The 15,674-nt window shown below is 47.0% G+C and overlaps 1 long non-coding RNA gene across 1 annotated transcript in view; it reads left to right on the top strand.

The window, feature by feature from the left end:
- Positions 1 to 2,155: 2,155 nt before the first annotated feature.
- LOC147110970 (uncharacterized) overlaps positions 2,156 to 15,674 on the top strand; it is a 48,467-nt gene continuing 34,948 nt past the window's right edge. The window contains exons 1-2 of the long non-coding RNA XR_015080109.1: positions 2,156 to 2,246; positions 2,376 to 2,688. This is a non-coding gene — a long non-coding RNA (uncharacterized LOC147110970). The remainder of the gene's footprint in view (positions 2,247 to 2,375; positions 2,689 to 15,674) is intronic.

The raw sequence follows: 15,674 nt of genomic DNA, 5'->3' as shown, positions 1-15,674 counted from the left end.
GACACTTGCTCCACTTGACCTACCTCAGTCCCCAGAACCAGATCCTGTAATGCCCCCTCCCTCGTCGGGCCGGAAACATACTGATCAAGAAAGTTCTCCTGAGCACACGTCAGAAATGCTTCCCCTTTTCTGCCCTTAACACTATTACGATCCCAGTCTATATTAGAATGGTTGAAGTCCCCTGTTATTACTACTCTATAGTTCTTGCACCTCTCTAATTTCTCTGCAAATTTGCTCCTCCATATCTTTCCCACTATTTGATGGTCTATAGAATACACCTAGTAGTGTAATGGCACCTCTATTATTTCTTAACTCTAGCCATATAGATTCTGTCCTTGACCCTTCCAGGACATCCTCTCTCTCCAGCACTGTAACATTCTCTTTGACCAATACTGCCACACCACCTCCTATCTTTCCCTCCCTATCTTCCCTGAACACTTTATAACCAGGAATATTTAATACCCAATCCTGCCCTTTTTTGAGCCAGGTCTCAGTTACTGCCACAACATCATATTCCCATGTGGCTATTTGTGCCTGCAGCTCACTTACCTTGTTTACTACACTTTGTGCGTTCACGTACATACACTGTAAACCTATCTTAGGCCATCCAGTATTCTCTCTTAGTTTGACCTCACCTAATACCTTACTATTTCTTACTTTAGTGCAGCCTCATAGAATGATACAGCACAGAAGGAGGCCATTGGACCCATCGTGCCTGCTGTTTGAAAGAGCTATCCAATTAGTCCTGCTACTATGCTCTTTCACAGCCCTGCATTTTTTCCTCCATTTTTAAGTATATACAGTTCCTTTTGAAAGTTGTTATTGAATCTGCTTCCACTACCCTTTCAGGCAGTGCATTCAAGATCATAACAGCTCACTGCATAAAAAAAAATTCTCCTCTCTCCTCTGGTTCATTTTCTAATTACCTTAGAGGTAAAACTACAGTGTCTTGATTCGGATTTGGTCATCATGCAAAAGCCACTTTTGCCTCCTGCCCAGACCCCCCACCACCCCTCCCCCCCAATGCCACTGACACAAAACAGTCCTGCAAACAACCAGGCCTCCCTTTCACAACCCCCCATTGCTTGGTGTCAATTCAATGGCCCTGAAATTAGGATCAGGGGCTTGCCGCGCGTGCAAGCCCCCGATGTGCACTCACCCTGCGCGCCGACATCTGAAGCCCGGGCCTGCTTGCATTTCCTGTCACAGGCCCGGTTCAGCTGTCGGCGCACTGTGCTTACCTGATCCAGTGGCGTAGTTAGTACGATGTGCCGGCTGGGATCAGGTGAGCACTCTGCAGCCAATCAGGGAAGGGGAAACTCATTCATGAGTTTGACAGTAAGAGCTGTCAAACTCATGAAAAGTATGGGCTGCCAAAACACTACTTTAACTTTAAATAAAATTTTAAAAAACATCCCACTGATTATATTAACTATAAATAAGTTTAAAAAAATGTTTTAAACAATTAATCAATTTTTTGAAAAAAATAAATTTTTAAAAAATAGGGTCTAAAACTAAACTTACTATCCTGTAAATTCTTTAAAAATAACAAACCTGTGGAAAAAAAAATTCTGCATTGTACTAAAAGCCCACTTACCTGAAAAACTAAATACTTACGTCTGGTTTTTCCACGCGTAAAGACCGGAGGCCTTTACACTCGGGCAACTCTGGAAAAAAAAACGAATTTCACTGCGCACACGCTGCCTGTGCAGTCGCGCGCGCTCTGCCTCTTAACCCCTTGGGTCAGAGGACAGGAAATGCCGGTTTTCAGCGCATGCGCTGTGCATGCTGAAAACCGGCAATTCCTCCGGGCACACGCGTGAGTACCCCGTCCTTACTCACGCGTTGTGCCCGGAATTACTGGGCCATTGTCTTCCCATTCATCATCACACAATTGAAAAGGCCACTTGCCAGCCAGCAACCAAGAATGAGCAAGACATGAAAGTGGTGCAAATGCATCATATTTATGTGGCTCACATATAAAACAGAAATTAACATTCGAACAATGTGTAACTCACCCATGTGCATACCCTCGTGCAACTACAAATCTTTACTCTTTCTTCTGCAGGGGCAGACTCGGCCATCGGGACACGAGGCAGCATGTGGGGTACTGACGGCGGATTGGAGGGGTGGGTGGGTGGGTGGATAGCAACGGTTGAGAAGTGGAAGCACTTTGAGCAGAGTCCACACTTCCATGCCCTCTTTCACTATCATCCCTCTGATGGCCCAGCTGTACTTTCCTGCAGGTCAGTGGGGTACTGAATGGCCAAGACTAGGATATCAGTCATCCTATTTAAGGTGGCGTTTATAGTGTGCAAGCCATTGGCAAAGCCTGCATACATTTGTGTGATTGCCGCGTTTGATGCTCTATGCAGGTGGCCACTCTTTCCATGGATGAAGACATCATCGCAAAGGCCTGTGACATCATGCCACTCATGCTTGAGACAGACTCCTCCACTCTCTGCAAACGTGAACAGTGCGGCTGGAATGCCTGCCAGTACATTGCACATTCTCTGCTGCTGCTCGATGGCCCCTGGTACAGTATCTGCGTCCAGCTGAGCAGAGCTTGGAGCATCCTACAGCCTCCGACGCAAATTCTCCACTACTGTCCCTGTCTCCATCATCTGCTCATGCTCACGTGTGATGTGTGAGTCGCCAGGTGAAAACCCTTACTGGTCCCACTGAAATGTGAGTATCTGAGCTGCTCCATGGTCTGCATGAGTCAGTGTTGTATGCTATGTGGCTGTCCGATATGTAATTCTGTCACCAGGTAGCTGGGAGGCTCTCATCTCCCCATCTCTGATGGCCAGGCACGCCGAGACTCCGCTTATTTCCAGCGCCTTCTCCTCTGCACTTGTTAGCTGTGAGATATGTGGAGGTCCATCTCTGGTTCTCAGCCTCTACCTCGTGTTCTGTGCTCACTTCTCCTGCAAGAAGGAAAAGAAGAGATCTATGAGTGAGAGTAATGGCATTTGTTGAACGGATGGATGGAGAGCATTTGTTGAAGGTGACTACGAGGGAGAGGCATGACATTGCATAAGGATGAGGGTGTGTGTCAGTGGTGGTTAGACAGATGGGGATGTGAGAAATTGCATTGACAGAGAGGGATGGGTGTACCTGCAGGGTAAGTTGGTTTGAGACGTGATATGCTGGAGTAGGTTTGAGAAGGCAGACTGAGGAGGTTGGGGTGATATGCACATCAGGATATAGCTAACTGTACCATTGCTCCCACCTTTCCTACCCTGCTGAGGTCTTTGAACCGCTTCCTACATTGTATCTAGGAGGGTAGCACCACGCTCCTGCTGCTAACTTCCTCTGTTACCTCCAACCACGTCTTCTTGGTGTCCCTAGCTTCTTCCTCCCATCGCTAGGGAACAGTATATCCCTCTGCCTCCTCACAGCCCCTAGCAGCACATCCAGGGAGGCATCACTGAACTGAGGTGCAGCCTTTGCCCTTTTTAACTTCATTCTCCCACTTCCTTCTCTTTGGATCCCAACTCCAAACTCCTTCAAATTGCATGTTTGGAGTGTCCCTTTAAATACTGGAGTTGAAATCGCATCATGCGTGTAGTGTATGTGCTTTAAGTCAGAACTACTTTTTACAGCTCCTGTATACTGTGGTACTGGCAGTAACCACACCGGTATATAAGCTGTGCGCATACCTCTGTACCCCAGTCTAGAGATGACCCTCCTCCAGTAAAGACCTGTTGTTTGTTTATGTACAGCATCCATGTAATTATTTATCCACTGAACCACGGATCTAACAGTGGCGACGAGTGTTGATGCGAATCTACCTGCAACATATTTAAAAAAATAGTCGAGTCCAGGAACACGGGCGTCGACCGCGAGCAACCGCCCAGCAGTCAGGCAGAGATCCAACTTCGCTGGGGAGGCTGTGGAGAGCCAGGCTTGGTTCCCCAGCCACAACGAGCAGTAAGAGACCGACGGCAGGTCCAGAGCAGACCCTTCCCGAGCATGGGTGCAAAAACTTATGGGTTACTGCGAAATCTAATAACCCCAGAGAAGTCGGTAAACAAGGATTTTGGAAGCATAGTAGAAACCCTACAGGACCACTTAAGCCCCACACTGCTGCTGATAGCAGAACGATTTAAGTTCCATAAAAGGAACCAACACAAAGACGAAAGCAATGCTGAGTACCTAACGGAACTGCGCAAGCTATCGAAATACTGCCAGTTTGGAGCGGGACTAGCAGACACGTTAAGAGACAAGTTTGTGTGTGGGCTACAAAGTGAAGGAACCCAGAAACGGCTTCTATCAGAAAAGGACCTTACGCTGGACAAAGCTTTCAATATGGCAGTATCACACGAAGCAGCCGCAAGGGGCGCTGCAGAGATACAACGGAGACCGCAAGAATACGGCACCAACGAAATGACCTATGGAACAGGGAAGTGCTATCGCTGCGGCAGAACAACACATGACCAGAAAGATTGTTGGTTCAAGGACCAAGTGTGCAGACAGTCTGGAAGCCTGCATTTCTGCCAATGCACTTTATTATGGTTATGTTTATGTTAATGTATTACAAGCCAAACGTATGTTGAATGTTTAAATGTCTTAATCTAAATGTACACTCTCGGGAGCCGCAAGCCTACATTTCGTTGTACTGCACTTGTGCACTAACAATGACAATAAAAGTTGATTTGATTTTGATTTGATTTGAAAGCAGGACACATAGCAAGAGTCTGCAGGTCTGGGAAGAAAACCAACAGTAAGAAATCTCCACAGGAGAAGTACAAAAAGGTACACCAGGTGATGGACAGTGGTTCAGACGAACAGAAAAGTGACACAGACTCCGGAAGCAAGGAGCTGGGTTGTCTGAAACTACATAATGTAACCGAAATAGAGATCACCAGACTATCTGGGTTACACTCAAGATAGACGGAGTCCAAGCGGAAATGGAATTGGACACAGGGTCAGCTCTAACAGGCATAAATCAAAGAGACTACAAGCGGCTATTTTCACACATACCCTTGAAAGCTACAGAGATTGTCTTGAAGATGTATACGGGGCAAAAAGTCTACCCCAAAGGAAAAATAAGGGTGAAAGTGACAGATAAAGGTCAGGAAATACCTAAAATGCATATATATGTATTGCCAAATGGAGGACCACCACTGCTAGGACGTGAGTGGATCCGGAAGATACATTTAGATTGGCATTCCACACAGGCACTGAAGGTGGAGGCCAAAAAGGATGACGACGTCACACCTGGACGACTGTCAAAAATGCTAACTGACGCAAAAGAAGTGTTCCAGGAGGGACTAGGAACACTAAAAGGAATAACAGCAACAATTAAAATAGAGGATAATGCAAGCCCAAAGTTTCTGAAGGCCAGACCAGTGCCTTATGTGATCAGACCAGCGGTTGAAGCAGAGCTGGAAGGGTTGGAACGTTCAGGAGTACTGTCCAAAGTGGACTGGAGCGAGTGGGCTACACCCATCGTCCCTGTAATGAAGAGGTCGTTGAGTAATACGCCTGGGGAACCAAAGAAGGTCCGCATCTGTGGGGATTTTAAGGTGACAGTGAACCCAGTCCTTCACACGGTGCAATATCCGCTTCCACGAATTGAGGATATTTTCGCCTCGCTATCTGGTGGTAAACGCTTCACCAAAATTGATCTAGCCCAGGCGTACTTGCAAATGGAGGTAGAAGAAGCTTCGAAACATTACCTTATGATCAACACCCATAAAGGTCTCTATCAATAAAACCGGCTGGTGTTTGGAGTAGCCTCAGCTCCGGCTATCTGGCAAAGGGCGATGGATCAGGTCCTGCAGGAGATTCCAGGGACCCAGTGTTATTTGGACGACATCTTGGTCATGGGCGAAAATGACGGTGATCACCTCGCTAACTTGGAGAAGGTGCTCGCCAGATTAAAGGAATATGGGCTACGAGCTAATCGCCACAAGTGCGAGTTTTTCCAGAAACAGATCTCGTATTGCGGCCACGTCATCGATGAAGAGGGGTTACATAAGTCCCCTGACAAGATTGAGGCAGTAGTCAAGGCTCCAGCACCGGAAAATGTGTCACAACTGAGGTCGTTCCTCGGGCTGGTAAACTATTACCACAAGTTCTTACCAAATTTGTCTACGGTACTACACCCGCTGAACACCCTACTGCAAACAGGGGTACCATGGAAGTGGGATGACGAACGTAGACAAGCTTTCCAGAAGTGTAAAGAATTGATCACATCAAAAGAGGTGTTGGCCCATTTCAACCCAGCACTACCAATTCGTTTGGCATGTGATGCATCACCCTACGGCATTGGAACGGTGCTGTCGCACAAATTCCCAGACGTGTTGGAGAGGCCAGTGGCCTTTGCGTCTCGGTCACTAACCTCAGCCGAGCGCAACTATGCCCAGATTGACAGGGAGGCCCTCAGCCTAGTATGGGGAGTAAAAAAATTCAACCATTATCTGCATGGGCAGAAGTTCACCTTGCTGACTGACCACCAACCACTTGTCTCCATCTTTAATCCTAAGAAGGGCGTGCCAGTAATGACTGCACAGCAGTTACAAAGATGGTCCCTGTTTCTAGGGGCGAATCAATATGAAATAGAATATAAAGGCACGAAACAGCATGGGAACGCTGATGGGCTATCGCGCCTGCCACTGCCTATGGTGGAGGAAGCACCAGCAGTGGACCCTATCGAGATATTTTATTCGTCGATAATTGAACGATTGCCAGTAACAAACGCGGATATAGAGAAGGAGACCCGCAATGATCCGACGCTGTCACGGGTATATGAATTGACGGTGAGGGGATGGCCAACACATGGCGACTCACTGTTGCCAGCATTCTCATCCAGAAGAGAACAGCTGTCAGTATGCCAGGGGACAGTGATGTGTGGATCCAGAGTGGTGATTCCACCCAAGTTAAGGGAGAGAGTGCTAAAGGAGCTACATGAAGGTCATCTGGGGGGAGTGAAAATGAAAAGCCTTGCTAGGGCTTATGTGTGGTGGCCGGGAATCGATCAACAAATCGAAGACCTAACTAAGAGCTGCTTAGGATGCCAGAGGGTCCAAAATGCACCACCACATGCCCCTCTACACCCATGGGAGTGGCCCTCCTCTCCATGGCAACGGGTGCACATTGATTTCGCTGGTCCATTCATGGACTCAATGTTCTTAATAGCAGTGGATGCTCATTCAAAGTGGCCTGAGGTGATAAAGATGTCTTCAACCACTACTGAGAAAACGATTGCAGTCCTACGGACCATATTTGCCAGAAACGGTTTGCCAGAGCAGATCTGCTCTGATAATGGACCACAGTTTGTGTCCGACGAGTTCCAAAAATTCATGAAAAGGAATGGGGTAAGGCATTACACATCCGCCCCGTATCATCCAGCCACCAATGGATTGGCTGAGAGGTTCATACAAACCTTTAAGAAGGCGATAAAGGCCATGTGTGACGAGGAAATTCTACTACAGCATAAGATGGACAATTTCTTATTAGCCTATCGAAACGCGACACATGCAGTTACCAACCAGACCCCGGCCATGATGTTCTTTAACCGAAGGTTGAGATCTCGTCTGGACTTGCTCAGACCAAATGTGCGAAGAAATGTTGAGGACAAACAATTCCAGCACATCAACGAGAAGCCGACAAGGAGCTTCAATGTAGGGCAACCAGTCTTGGCCCGTGACTATCGAACAGAGAAGTGGCAACCCAGAACGATATGTACAAGGCAGGGGCCATTAATGTACACAGTGGATGTCGGGGAGAACATTGTGAGACGCCACGTCGATCAGATCTTAGCGTCACAGGAAGGCGTCAACCCATGTCTCGAGTACCTGGGGATGAACCCGACATACCGGTAGCATCTACTTCAGACCCAGTAGCAGTGGAACCCGATGAACTACCCGATGAAAAGGGGTCAGAATTGCCTCTGCACCAAGAACAAGAACCTCCGGAAAGGCGCTATCCCGAAAGGGTCAGGAAGCCGCCCCAAAGACTGAATCTATAAATGGACTTTTGTTATTAAATGTACATGTAAAAATGTAATTGTTATTTGAATATTAAGGGGGTATTATTAATCTAAAAAGGGAGGAATTGTAGTGTATGTGCTTTAAGTCAGAACTACTTTTTACAGCTCCTGCATACTGTAGTACCGGCAGTAACCACACCGGTATATAAGCTGTGCGCATGCCTCTGTACCCCAGTCTAGAGATGACCCTCCTCCAGTAAAGACCTGTTGTTTGTTTATGTACAGCATCCGTGTAATTATTTATCCACTGAACCACGGATCTAACAATGCGGGTCGTCATCATGCCCGCTGATGCTAATTTGTCTTGAAACCTAGAAATGATATGGTAATGCAGTGGCTGGGTTAAAAAGCCAATGACAGATGCGCTGCACTGACTTCCGGGTTTCCCGCGCACTACCGGACCTGCCCGCTCCCAGCGCGTCGCAATCTTAAAATCCAGCCCCGAGTGTCTTGTGAGAAAATAGTGCAGTTCTGATCCTGCTGCTATCTCACGTACATGGAATGAGTTCCACGTACATATGGAATGAGTTCCACATTCCATATGTTTGTGGTAACAATCATGAATCATACACTGTTATGAGCTACATAAAATATTAAATATCTATACAATCTACCAGCAATGACCCTGGTCTGAACCGATATTTTAAATAATAGATCGGCAACACACTTGATTAATTTTACAGTACATAGAATAGTGAAGGCTGACAAGGCTTTTTAGAAGGCACTTGGTCATTATGATGACGCCCACCTTCAATCTGACGCACTCTCTTACATGTTGTTTGTGCTGAGCAATGATGCATGCTAAAACAAAAGCACTACCTGGACAGACCAGAAAGAAGCATAAATAAAACAGAGAATTCCTGCTTCAGTTGTACTTAAAGCAGAATATCTTGCCTTGAAGCTGAGCCTAAAATATTTGAGCTCAAATAGAGATATTTGAATAATAAATTTATGAATATCAATCAACGACAGGCTTGTCATTTTCTTATAAAGGAGTTTGTTCATGTCCCCTTGTAGCAATGATGTTCTTTCAAAATATTTAGCTCATCCCTTTGTTAATATACAAAATGTTTTTTCCAGCATTTTTGGTGTAATGTGTCAGTGATAGTATTAGAAAAAGCAATAGCTTTCAAATAAGATAACTAAAGAAAGAGTAGAGGATAACTAAAGAAAGAGTAGGGCCTATTAGAGACCAAAAAGGTAACCTGTGTGTGGAGGCGGAAGACGTGGGTATGGTTCTTAATGAATATTTTGGGCTGGATTTTGATTCTGGAGGCGTATAGGAGGCGTGACTACAACTTTTGCGGTTGTAGTCCTGCCTCCATCGAGTTGTGGCCAACCCACTCGATTTTCACTTGATTGACCTTGTTGAGCCCGCCCAGCGGGCTCAGCAGGCCAATTAAGGGCCACCTGACAACAGGTGATGTCACAGATTGACATTTCATCTGTCAAGAACTTTTGACAGATGAAATATCAGCGTTTGACAGCTCTTTGAAGCTGTCAAACACTGACAATCTGTACACTAAGTTAATTCCTTCCTCTCAGGCTGATTTAGAGATCTCTCCAGAACAGAAAGCTGAATGCTGCAACTTTTGACAGCTCGCGGCCATTCTGCTTTCTGTGCCGGTGAGATGAGGGACTCCCGAGACCTGAAGGAAGGAAGGCTGTAAAGGTAAGTAAATGTAAGTAAAACTTCTTTAAACACTTTACACACACCAAACACACTTACCTCTTCACTCATGCACCCATCACTCACCTGAACACTGGACATCTCGAACCCTCCAAGTCCTTTAGCCCGACGGCCCATCTTGCTAACTTGGCGTGGTTTGGAGCCGTTGGGAATCCCACACTTCAGCAATAAAAATAGGGATTAGACTAAAAACTGCCTGTTAACTACCTGTTAACAGGCAGTTAATTGGCACTAATCCCCTTCACGCCTCGGGGAGGCGGGTCCCAGCACAGGTCGGGTATCCGCCTCCTTTGAAACTGGCATGGAGGCAGGTTGGGGGCGGGATGGGTTTGTGCCCCCCGATTTCGAGATTTTAACCCCCCACACGCCTCCAATCCTGCCTCCACGGCCCAATGAAAATCCTGCCCTTTGTGTCTGTCTTCACAAAAGAGAGGGATGATGCAGACATTGTAGTTAAGGAGGAGTGTGAAATATTAGATGAGATAAACATAGTGAGAGAGGAAATATTAAGGGGTTTAGCATCTTTGAAAGTAGATAAATTGCCAGGCCTGGATGAAATGTATCCCAGGCTGTTAAGAGAAGCAAGGGAGGAAATAGCGGAGGCTCTGACCATCATTTTCCAATCCTCTCTGGCTACAGGTGTGGTGCTGGAAGACTGCTAATGTTGTACCGTTATTTAAAAAGGGAGAAAAGGATAGACCGAGTAATTACAGGCCAGTCAGCCTAACCTCGGTGGTGGGCAAAGTATTGGAAAAAATTCTGAGGGACAATATTACTCATTATTTAGAAAGGCACGGATTAATGAAGGACAGTCAGCATGGATTTGTTAAGGGAAGGTCGTGTCTGACTAACTTGATTGAATTTTTTGAGGAGGTAACAAGGAGGGTTGATGAGGGTAGCGTGTTTGATGTAGTCTACATGTATTTCAGCAAGGCTTTTGACAAGGTCCTACATGGCAGACTGGTGAGAAAAGTAAAAGCCCATGGAATCCAAGGGAAAGTGGCAAGTTGGATCCAAAGTTGGCTCAGTGGCAGAATGCAAAGTGTAATGGTCGACGGATGTTTTTGTGACTGGAAGGCTGTTTCCAGTGGATTCTACAGGGCTCTTGCTTTTTGTGGTATATTATCAATGATTTAGACTTCAATGTAGGGGCATGATTAAGAAGTTTGCAGATGATACAACTCTGGTCACCACATTACAGGAAAGATGTGATTGCACTAGAGAGGGTACAGAGGAGATTTACAAGGATGTTGCCAGGACTGGAGAATTTTAGCTATGAGGAAAGATTGGAGAGGTTGAGGTTGTTTTCTTTGGAACAGAGGAGGCTGAGGGGAGACTTGATTGAGGTGTATAAAATTATGAGGGGCCTAGATAGAGTGGATAGGAAGGGCCTATTTCTCCCAGCAGAGAGGTTAATAACCAGGGGGCATAGATTTAAAGTAATTGGTAGAAGTTTAGAGGGGATTTGAGGAGAACTTCTTTCACCCAGAGGGTGGTGAGGGTCTGAAATTCACTGCCTGAAAGGGTGGTAGAGGCAGAAACCGTCACCACATTTAAAAAGTACTTGGATATGCACTTGAAGTGCTGTAACTTACAAGGCTATGGACCAAGAGGTGGAAAGTGGGATTAGGCTGGATAGCTCTTTCTCGGCCGGCACAGACACGATGGGCCAAATGGCCTCCTTCCGTGCCGTAAATATCTATGATTCTATGAAACTTATATGTGTGGGGAACCCTCTGCAAATATGAAACACTCCCAGGGACCATGTGAGCTGCCAAAGGGAATACAGTGCTTTCACTGTAGAAAATATTTGTATTAGTATATTATCAGCAACAGTGCTGGTGTGTTAGATCCAAAGGATCCAAGGATCAGCCCTGTTTCAGTTCATAAGAAATTCAATATTTTATCTTTCTTTATTAATTCATACTTGTGCCAAATAGTCTTTATGGGGAGGGGGAAGTGTGATAATTACACAAACCCTGTCTAGAGTGTAGGGGGAGAAATTCGGTATCGCCCCGTTTGGGGCGCTATTATTGGCCGGGCGCAAAGTTTAGCGCCCAGCGCTAATTATCACCTCCAACTGCAAACTTGGCTTCTATCACCCCTGGAGGTGATTTGAGCACTAAATCAGGCGCTACACACCTGTCTTAAGACGCTAACGCCGAGGAGCGAGGCGCTACCTCAGAGCGCTGGCAAAGCTCATGTGATGTCAGTTAGCAACGGAACACAGACAGACTGGCGCCGGCCAGTTCTTAAAGGGGAGGGTCAATCTTGCTGTCCAGCCACAACCTGCTCATTGCAGCCTTGAATCTCAGCCTGGAGAGACCTGTACATCAATTCTGCTGGAACCACCAAAGAAGAGGCCCAGGGAAAGTGCTCAGCACTTCAGCAGCTGGGCCTTGGTGGTGTAAGATTCTCAAAATTAACAGGTCCCCCAAAACGAAAGAAAACCTATTAAAAATGACTTTGGACCCTTGCAAAACCTTCAGGATAAAAGGGCATGTTGGGCCTAACAAGGAGACTCAAGGTCAGAAACAGACTTGGCATTTTAAAAGGACATGTTCAGGCATGTTTGGGAAAAGGCTGTTGCAGAATTTGGGATCTACCTCTGCAGTAGACAGTTTGAGTATTCGAGGTAGTCAAACTGTCTGGGGGAACTGTAAATGTCACTCAGCCTCTATCAAGAAATTTACATGCTAACAATAGACCCACGGAAGAAGAGCCTCACAGGACCCATCCAAAAACATGCATAAAACAAATCACTTCGCCAACCTACAAAGAATCTCAGGCCTCACAGGAAACTCAAAGCTTGAGGACAATTCACTACAATTAGGTAAGAGCTCAACATCCTGAAACCACTTCTCACATTTTTAAACTACTTCAACAACACAGGAAGCCATCCCAAAACCGCTTAAACAATTTACACAACTCAATATTAACGAGCCCGCCAAAATCTAACAATAAACCTAACCTGATTTGGCGCACAGATTAGCAGGCCTCGATTAGTATAACTGGAAGCCTGTTCAAAAAGTAAGACAACACAGTACAGTTCGATCGGAAAGAAGAAACAAGTTCAAGAAGAGCCATCATCGAGCAACATCAAGATCAAGGAGCAAGCATCTCGAAGCAGTTCTCCCTCGAAGAAGTAACACACCATTGGACACCTCGCGGCGCCAAGGGCCCCACGAAACAACCAACCGAATATTACCCACAGCCAACCGGGTTATATTGGGCCACCGCGACCAATGAGAAACCAACTCGGAAGAAACCGAAGATCCGCAAGTTTTTCCACTCTACAAACTATTCCTGACTTACCCCTGGGTAAGATTTTTATTCAAAAGACTCTAGGCCCTATTTCTAACCAAAGAAAATTGGGTACTCGCCTGATAGATCCAATACGAACCCTACCGCATCAGCAGACTCGCGAAGACTGACCAGATACGCAGGTGAAGTCCTCTACCGCGTCCGGGGTATGGCAGGCCCCAACCTACACATCTAGCGAAACCCAAAATCGTGAACCAGCTCAACTGTCAAGTAGTCTTTTGGTGAGCATTATCCCTGGTCCTTCAGGTCCAACTTAGCTAGTAAGGTGGGATTGGGAGGAGTGAGATATTTGTCTACTGTAATTTTCCCTCGTGTATGTCGAAGTGTTTCCCATTTTATTAGAGTGTTATTATTGTGTTGTATTTTCTTTCTCAAATAAAAATCAAAGTTCTTGCACCAAAAACCAGTTATCTGCTACACTTTTATCACAACCCCCAAATAAGTCCAAGGTCTAGAACCAAGGGAGTGGGAGCGATTCGAACCACTCATAAGTCAGAGGTGAAGCTGACCCCCCCATACACCACCCCCTACATAATGACGACCGCGGCAGGACCTTGGCAAAAGGGATGTGATGCAGTAAACACTGTTTTTGAGGAGAGAACAAAGATGGAAGAGAGGATTTCCTCTTATGTATTTGAGAAGGTGAATATCACCAAGAAATGGGTGCTCAGTCAGTTGCGCGCTGAGCGTCCCATGGATGCTGCAGCCAAATGGACTGAGAGCAAAGATCATAAAAAGTCAGTGGAGAAGGCCATCTGGTTGGTCTGCTCCCAGCGACAGATCCAGCTTTTAGATAAGCGCATTGAGGCACTAACAGAAGAGCTGCGGGTATCAGCTCAGCTGTCTCAAGCAAGGGCTCTAGCAGGGGAAGGATTATTGGAAGAATTAAACGCCCAAAGCCAGGAAAAGACGCAGATAATGGAAAAGCATAGGAACAGACAGGAATACTTTCGGTGTCAGGTCACTGAGGCAAAAAGTAATGAATTAGTGTTACGAGAAGAGAACGCCCGCCTTGCCAAGCAAGTAAAAGAACAGGAGAGGTTGAGAGACATACAGGCAGCTTATAAGATAGCAAGCAGTAGGGGGTTTGAAGCGGGAGATCACGGCCCCTGTCAGAAGCAGATCGATAGTTTAAACCTTGCTCTGTCCAGGGCAAAAGGCATGGTGTGCCTAATAAGCCCGGGTGCGGCCTGGGTGGACCTGGAAGTAGAAGGGGAAACTGTTCAGACATCACCTGTGGCGCCGGGGACCAACCCGGTTGGGCAGCAGGAGGGATGGGCGATTTGTGAGGCTGGCAGGGAGAGCACACCACCACCACCTGTAGCGCCAGGTTTTAGCTCGGTTTGGCAGCAGGGAGAGGTGGGCAAACCAATGCAGGAAAGGTCAGGGCCGGGGCCGATGTGCCCAGCCCGGCAGCAAAAGTTTGGCCCGCCTGGCGGTGGTGGGGGTCAGGGACCCCTGGAAAGCCAATTCGTGGTTCCCCATGGTACCCAACAGCTTAGGGCTATGATAAGCCACCTGAACAAACTCACCCAAAAGGGAGACCCCTCGGTCCACTTCATGGAAGTGGAACAGGCAGCAGGCATTAACGAGTGCGATGACTCCGAGATGGCCAAAATGCTCCTTTTCTCTCTGGATGGCAAATTGTACCAGTCCCTCTCTGCGGAGAGCAAGAAAGGGCAAGGGGGATACGCTGCCATCTGGGAGGAAGTTCTGGAGGCCATGGGTATGAACGATGGTAGTCCTTTCTCCCGGGTGGAGAAGACAACACAGCTAGCAGGGGAGACCCCACAGGCTTTCGCAGACCGACTGTGGCCTGTGTACAGGAGTGCCTGTAATGGGGATCTCAACCGGGCTCACCTGAATCAGGACTAGCTGGCCCACTGGTTCCGAAGCCTGGTGGCAAATGGATCAGAGCCAAGGCTGAGCTGTGGTTTGACCCAAAAGGCCCCCAGGTCACCGAGGAGACAGTGGTCAGACAACTGACCCTGGCTTACTGCAATGGTAGAGGGATAGAAGAACACCCACCAAAAGGAAAGGTTCATGAGATGAAACCTAGCTAGAATAAGAAAGAATGGCACCAAGAAGGGGGTAACCCTTCCGACATGAAGCGTAACTGCTTCGGGTGCGGGATGAATGGGCATTGGAGAAGGGACTGTAGGAATCCGTGGAAGGATAACGTAGGAAAGAACTCCTCAGCTCCTGCCCCAAAAACAGAAACACCGACCTCTCCCCCCACGCTTGATTCAAGAGTAGCTGCGCTCTGAGTTTTATTAAGTGGCCCAGGGAAGGTAGCCACCGCAACTGGTGTTTTAACCCCATCTACTCCACCCAACCCAGACCTATGACTGGAACCTGTCTACCTGTGTCCCCTTGAGTATGATGCATGGAAGAGACTGCTTGTTAAGATGGAGGTGGAAAAGGTGAAAGGGACCTATCTGTTAGACACGGGAGCATCGAGCACCATTGTCTATTCAGCTAACCCCACCGCCTCACCTCTGTCTAATGCGATCCCGTATAGCTTAGTGGGGTTTACAGGTAACGAGCAGGCTGGCTCGTTCTCCATCCCGCTGTCCATTCATTTAGGAGCACTTCACACCAAGTGGACCTGTGTTTTAATGAAATGGGAGCAGGAAGGAAAGGGGATCCTGGGGGCTGATT

Source organism: Somniosus microcephalus, chromosome 11 (genome assembly GCF_052327205.1).
Source record: "Somniosus microcephalus isolate GS21.2 chromosome 11, FLI_Smic_1.0, whole genome shotgun sequence".
In the NCBI taxonomy this organism is placed as follows: domain Eukaryota; kingdom Metazoa; phylum Chordata; class Chondrichthyes; order Squaliformes; family Somniosidae; genus Somniosus; species Somniosus microcephalus.
The sequence above is the reverse complement of the archived record's forward strand: the minus strand, read 5'-3'. Positions and strand labels throughout refer to the sequence as shown.